Consider the following 8131-nt stretch of genomic DNA (forward strand, 5'->3'; position numbering starts at 1 on the left):
GATACAGGAACCAGAACCCACTTCCTTTGAGGAAGCCATGGGAAAAGAAAAATGGGAGAAAGCCATGGATGAAGAAATGGATGCCTTGGAAGCAAATGCTACATGGGAATCGGTACCTTTGCCTAAAGGTAAAAATGCAATTGGTTGTAAGTGGGTTTATAAGGTGAAGCACAATGTAGATGGTTCTGTGAACAGATACAAGGCAAGATTAGTAGTCAAGGGGTATGCACAAACATATGGCATTGACTATGAAGAAACTTTCAGTCCGGTTGCAAGGATGGCAACCGTAAGAGCAGTCATTGCTATGGCTGCATCAAAGGGATGGTCTTTACATCAGATGGATGTAAAGAATGCCTTCTTGCATGGTGATTTGCAAGAAGAGGTCTATATGGAGCAGCCACCAGATTATGTGCATGCTGTTCATCCTGAGTTTGTTTGCAGGTTAAAGAAAGCTTTGTATGGCTTGAAGCAAGCACCTAGAGCATGGTCTGACAAGATAGGACAGTATCTTGTCACTATTGGCTTCCAGATTTCCAAGGCAGACTTCTCACTTTATGTGAGAAAAACAAAGAAAGGTATTATGCTACTTGTCATTTATGTTGATGATTTGATTATGACAGGTGACAGTGATGAAGATATCCTTCATGTGAAAATGCTATTGAAGCAGAAGTTTGAGATGAAGGATTTGGGAGAGTTGCGTTATTTCTTGGGCATTGAGGTGATTAGATCACCAAGTGGGATACAGCTCTTGCAGAGGCAGTATGGATTGGACATGCTGTCCAAATATGGGATGACAGGCTGTAAGCCTATTTCAGTTCCTTTGGAGCAGAATGTGAAGTTGAGCGCAAATGTAGGAGAGCTTTTGGAAGACCCTACTATGTACAGACGCATAGTAGGAAGCTTGATTTATATGACTATTACCAGGCCAGATTTGAGCTATGCTATTGGATTGGTAAGTCAGTTTATGCAGGCTCCAAGGAAACCGCATTTGGATGCAGCTAGACGCATACTCAGGTATGTGAAGTCCACATTGCAGTATGGACTATTTTATGAGACTGGGGTTCAGATACAGCTGCATGGATACACTGATGCTGATTGGGATGGTAGTATTTCTGATAGACGATCTACCAGTGGATATGTGTTCTCTTTTGGGAGTGCTGCAGTCACTTGGAGCAGCAAGAAACAGCCTACAGTTGCCTTGTCGAGCACAGAGGCTGAGTACAGGGGTGCAGCAATGGCTGCATGTGAGGTAGCTTGGTTGCATAAGCTACTTTATGATATGCATCAGCCTACAGATGGGCCGGTTGTCATTTATTGTGACAACATGAGCAGTATACAATTGGCAAATAACCCAGTCTATCATGCTAGAACAAAGCACATTGAGGTGCATTATCACTATGTGCGGGAGAGGGTTTTACTAGGTCTTATTGATCTAGTTTATGTCAGCACAGAGGATCAAGTAGCTGACATATTCACGAAGGCATTGGGCGCAGAGAAGCTGCGCAAGTTCAGAGACCTGCTTGGTATGCAGGAATTGGGATTGAGCTCGAGGGGGAGTGTTGAGATATCGAGCTCCACTCGTGATACGCCAGGGTGACCGTTGTGTATTTATGTCACCGACTTGTCAGTTTGCAGACGCGGTTGGTACACCGCCCATGAATAATAGCTACATGATAGCTATCCTTATCTACTCTAGTTCGTGGCTCAGTTAGTATGCCACCTTAGTTAGTTGAGTTTGGTTTGAGACCCATATATAGGGTTCTTCTATTTCTTTGTATGAGAGTTCTTTTTGGCTTACACAACTAAGAAGAGAAAAACTGTTTTCAGCCTCCACCCTTGTGTGTATTCCCCCATTGTGCAAGCAAGAAAGCTACAAGTGAGACTCCTTCCTTCTCTCCCACAATCTTGACATGCTCATCTATCTGCGGACAATCAGTCTGTGATACCTTCACATAAGAAGGCAATGGACTACCAAGAGGCTTTACGTCCTACATGCGGAAGCGCTCAAGGATTTTATGAATGTACTCGCTCTGTGACAAGTAGAGGAGTCCCTGATGCCTGTCGCATCTAATGCGCATACCAAGTATGTGAGCTTCCTATCCCAGATCTTTCATCTCAAAGCTCTTCTTGAGCTGAGCCTTAAGAGCATCTAGCTCATCATGAGCTTTCCCTGCTATCATCATATCATCCACATAGAGTACCAAAATCAATAAAGAACCATCACGAGCTTTCTTCATGTAAAGACACGGATCCATAGCACTCTGACTGTAGCCCTGTAAAGGCATCAAAATTATGATACCACTCCCTAGGTGCCTGTTTCAAGCCATAAAGACTTTTCTTCAATTTGCACACTAGGTGCTGCCAGCCAGGTTCTGCAAAGCCCTTAGGCTGCTCCATATAAATATCATCATCCAAGTCCCCATGTAAGAAAGCCGTCTTAACACCATATTGGGAAATATGGGAATTTTCCATAAGTTTGGGACACATGATCAAATCTTTGGATTTGTCATAACTTGAACAATATAACTCCAAATCGAGCGCTCTATAGCTCAATAGATTTCATTTTTCAAGTGCTTTCCAATGATAGGTCACATCATATGGTTTTGGGAAACTTATGGGCATGTTATCCGGGTGCCACCTTTTTAGTATTCAAAAATGGGGAATTGGGAGATTCCCAAACTCACTAATATTGCGTTTCTTGACATCCATCTGGTATAAATCCAAGTCAAGATGAGCAACAAAATCCAAGACTAAGCGCAGGGTGGTCATCTTAACCACAGGAGAGAAGACCTCATCAAAGTCCACACCATGCTCCTGCTTAAAACCCTTTGCTACCAATGTAGCCTTGTATGCCGGCTTGGGGTGTCCAAGGGTACTTTTTAGCTTGTACACCCACTTGCATGGCAAAGCCTTCTTGCCTGTAGGCAAGGAAACCAAATCCCAAGTGTCATTCTTATGTAGGGAGTCTATCTTAGACTGCATAGCCCTCTCCCAAGAGTGACTGTCACCCCTGCGCATAGCCTCATCCTAGGTGAAAGGCTCTCCTGCATCTGTAACCAAGACATAATGCATCGAGGGCTGAAATCTATAAGGTGGACGTCTATCTCTAGTAGACCGGCTCTACTGCCTGCCCAGCTGCCTGTCCAACACCCTGACCATGAGCATCTGCAGATGTAGGTTGTCCAATTGGCTGTGCAGGAGCTCTTGGCTCCTCCTGAAATATGACCCTGCAGATTTCAACAACTCTCTCAGGCTGCCTATGCATTTTGTCTTCATGGAAGACTACATCATGATTGCAGATGACTTTTCGCGCCTGCGGATCCCAGAGATGGTAACCCATCTCGCCTGCATCCCCATAACCAAGGAAAATGCATTTGACACTCTTGGGATCCAACTTACTTCTCTTGTCCTTGGGCACATGGCAAAATGCCTCACATCCAAAGACACAAAGATGCGCATAAGAGGGAGGTTTTCCAGTCCATACCTCCTCTACAACTTGGAAATCCAAACCACTAGAGGGTGATCTCTTTATGACATGCATAGATGTACTAACTGCCTCAGCCCAAAATCTCTGTGGTAGGTCTGCATGGCTAAGTATATTGCGTACACGCTCCTAGATGGTTCTATTCATCCGCTCAGCCAAACCATTCTGGGGGGGTGTAGGGGGCAGTCAACTGACGCTTGATACCCCTCTCATCACATAACTACTCAAAAGCACGTGAGACATACTCACCCCCATTATCTGTCCTTAGGCATTTTAGCCTATATCCAGACTGGTTCTCAACAAATGCAAGCCATCTCTGAAACACAGCCAAGACATCGGATTTCAGCTTAATGGGATAAGCCCAAAATTTCCATGAAAAATCATCTATGAATGTAACAAAATACTTTGCACCACCCATAGACTGACAAGGCATGGGCTCACAGACATCCAAATGTACCAATGCCAAGGGCTCACTCATGTGTGGCCTACCAGACTTCTTATGCGTAGACCTAGTCTGCCTACCATAAAGACAATGCTCACATGAATCAAAACATTCAAAGACATATGGCCCAAACGGGCATGCCAAAGAGATACATGTGGGATAGAATCCACAGAAAAAATATGATCAAGGGAAGAAGCTGATACAATCAAGGGGTAGAGACTGCCAGCCTTGGAACCTCTCGCAATCACAAGTCTGCCACGAGTGATCTTCCATGCAAAGTCTCCAAAACATACATGATATCCTGCATCATCAAGCTGTCCAGCTGACATGAGACTGCATGTCAAAGTAGGTACATGACATACATCTTGCATAACAAAACTGCTGCTAGAAGGAAACTGCAGCCTAACATCACCAATGCCCACAATATCAAGAGAGCTGTCATCACCCAAGCGCACAGAACCCGAAATAGTATGGTATGAATGAAACCACTCTCGGCAAGGTGTCACATGAAAGGACACACCTAAGTCCAAGAGCCAACACTGTGCATGCATAGAGTGTATCTCTGTCATTTGCGAAGCACTAGAAGAAGCTGCTAGGATATAATCATCATCATCAACATTCTGAGGCTGCATAACATTGATCTCTTCAATTTTAACACTGGACTTTGCAGGTATTATGCTGTGATCAGAAGACTTATCCTGCACTTTGTCTTTCCCCTTACCTTTTCACCTTTCATTGTGCAATTCATGGCATTGTGGCCTAATATGACCCTTTTTCCCACAATGGTGACAAGTAACATCTGAATTCCTGCCACGGGATTTGCTACGTGACTTCCCATGAGACTTGGACCGAGACTTTTGAGAATCCCGTCCACGGCCACTACCACTGCCATGCTTTCCATATCCATCATTCCTGCCTCTAACTATCATAGCATGAGACACACGAGAGGCATCCAAATTCTTACTGTTAATCTCTTCCTGCAGAAGAGCACTGCATAACTCATCAAGCTCAAGCCATCTCTCATCTGGCATAGTTGCAGGCGGATGCCCGCTAAACCTCAAAGGTTTGATCTGCGATTTTTGCACCAACATCTGCCAAATCTGGCTCTTCTAATAAGAGTAATTCGTACCATCAAGCTTAGTGATGTTGAAAATAGCATGATCAGTGGGGATGAAGTCGCCATAATGCAGGCTGGAAGATTGTAGAGAGTTCAAAACGGCTTGCTATTTACTGCAGAAAATGACCAAAAAATCACCAAAATAGAGGAAAAATGCGAAGAAAGTGGAACGAAAGCTGTTGCCCACCAAGTACTAGTGAAAGTACATCATTTCAGAGTGTTTCAACATGAAAAATCCATGTCAGTCCATACATATATGCTTGCTATAATAAATTTCAGATTTTAGTAAAAGAGAGCTAACAATGCCAAAATCGGATCCCAAGGCAATCAGATACTGCCAAGACCAAAGCCGGCAACATGCGGGTATAGCATAAGCATATGATGGTCAATAAGCATGAATCCAACACCCAAGTATGTCATACAAACATTTGCTAGTGAGTAGGCACACCCCCTAGGCAATGGGGCAAAGTGTTCCTGCCACTACCAAAACTTGACACAAGTAGGTGTCAGTTCACAAAGATACGGATCTAAAACTGAGACTTAGCTCATAGACATACAATGAACTAAGACATATGATGTATCATCCCAAAAGGTAAGAAGTCCCAAAGTCTCAAGTGTCTGTAACTGCTCAATAGCATGTAACGGCTCAATATATAAAAGTATCACCTGCTCAATGTTTGATAAGCATTCAAGAATACTCCCACTGGCACAAAAGCCATATGTACGAGCTCAAGAGCTCAAGCCAAGGCAAGACACAGTGCCAATGACATAAGTCCAAGACAATATATCAATAGTACATCCCGAACATGTAGGCGGTAGAGCATCCGTATGTAGCATCCATAAGCATGTAAGACATCAAGTACATCCCAAGATACAACTCTGGCAAGCCAATAAATAGCTCAAGTAAGCTCTGAGAATCCAAAGTCAAGCCAAGACTGAGCTCTAGTAGCAATAGGCTCCAAACAATGTAATTAGCATGTAGTAATGGCATAGGCTAAGCATGTCAAGACCGATCAGACATAAGCAACATAGATGCCATAAGTACATCCAAGACGGAGCATCCAAATGATTTGCAAAGCGAGCTCAAGCTCAACCAATGATCCTGAATCAAAACCATGCTCTATGTCGAGCCCCAAGTGTCAATACATCACCATATATGTCCGAAACATAGCCCGAAAAGCATAAGCATAAGTATATATGAGTAAAATGACTTCAGCCCAACTATATACAGCAGTGATTTACTGTTCAAAACTGAGAATTTCAGCACCAAAATCAGCTCCAAATGGTTGCCAAACAATAGGCATACATTCCCCTAACATCTGGGCATCAAACGGGACCAACCGGGCATCAAATGACAATGCCAAACAAGCTGTAGCATCAAATGTCAATGTAAGACTATCATAAACTGCATGTAGACTATTATGGCAGTCCCAAAACAGTGTTAAACCCACCCCACCCCACCCCGCTCGACCCACCCCACCCCGCTCCAGCAAGTGTTGTTCAAAGGCAAGTGAGATATGAAGCAAGGGAGCTTCAATGGTGGCTGCCCCAATCTTGTTTACAGCCTGTGAGTCCTGAGAACTGAAGTAAACCCTGAAGAAAATGATCAAATACCTCTGATGTAATGCCTTGAAGGTGCCCAACAATGCTACGAAGGTGCTCGGGAAGCCGGGGAGTGACGGGAGCTCGAAGGAGTTGGATATGGCTGCCGGGAAGGAGACCCAATGCAAGTAGGGAGTCGATGAGATGCTAAGTATTCCACGAACCAAGCTCAAGAGTCGGAAAGCAAAGCTCTGATACCAGTTGAAAGGGAGCGATGGATCGAAGGTTGGACTGGAGAGACTAGAAATAGGAACTCCAATGGTCACAATGTGTGACCGGGCCTTCCTTTATTCAAACTGTCACTAAAAGAATAAAGAATAAAGTGAGGGTGATGGGCGCCCGCCACCTGCAGTGTGCAGTGGCGGTGATTATCAGTGTAGTAATACACAGGCGACTAGGCAGAGGCGCCTTTACCCCCAACACCTCTCTCTTTCATATCTAACACCCGCACCTGCATCCACACACACACACACACTCTCTCTCTCTCTCTCTCTCTCTCTCTCTATATATATATATATATCTCCAACTTACTCGTCCTTCTTGCCGCATCTGGTGTGCCCTACAAAAGAGGGCGATCAATAATTAGAAAGATTTATGGAATGTTTGGGATTGAGGTGGTAGGTGAGAGAGGGGGAGAGATATAGGGAGAATGTGATACATAGTTATTTTGGTTTTTTATAGAGGAGATGGGAGAGAGAGTGCATGTGGATTGGGATAATTTTTTCATCAAAGAAGGGACCGCCAGCACCTCTTATTTGGTGAAGAAAAATATATCGAACACTACCCCACTCCCCTCTGCTCCTCAACTCTCTCTTCATATCTAAATATCTCTCAGTCTCTCTTTCTCTCTCATCTCTGATATGCATTTAATGCTCCACTATCTCAAAGTGGTTATATAAGGCCACACACCCTCTATGATACTACCTCCACAAAGTTGTGGAATATTAACTTAATCTTGCAAGTATATATGATGCTCTCTATCGCAATCTCTCTTTATGCACTTTCTCTCTCTCTCTCTCTCTCTACCTCTTTCTCTCTCCATCTCTTCCTCTTTATCTCTCTATCTATCTCCCCTCCTCTCTCTATCCATCCCCAATCTCTCTCATATTTGGCACCCGCACCTGCATCCACACACACACACACACACTCTCTCTCTCTCTCTCTCTCTCTCTCTCTCTCTCTCTCTCTCTCTCTCTCTCTCTCTCTCTCTCTCTCTCTCTCTCTCTCTCTCTCTCTCGCACACATGCTTTATATAGCCTCCTCTCTCTCTCTCTCTCTCTCTCCAACTTACTCATCATTCTTGTTGTATCCAATGTGCCCTACAAAAGAGGGCAATCAACAATTAGAGAGATTTATGGAATGTTTGGGATTGAGGTGGTAGGTGAGAGAGGGGGAGAGATGTAGGGAGAATGTGATACATAGTTATTTGGGTTTTTTATAAAGGGGATAGGGGAGAGAGTGCATGTGTACTAGGATAATTTTGTCA

This window comes from Lygodium microphyllum, chromosome 10 (assembly GCF_053477565.2).
Source record: "Lygodium microphyllum isolate KBCC chromosome 10, Lygodium_microphyllum_v1.1.10, whole genome shotgun sequence".
In the NCBI taxonomy this organism is placed as follows: Eukaryota; Viridiplantae; Streptophyta; class Polypodiopsida; order Schizaeales; family Lygodiaceae; genus Lygodium; species Lygodium microphyllum.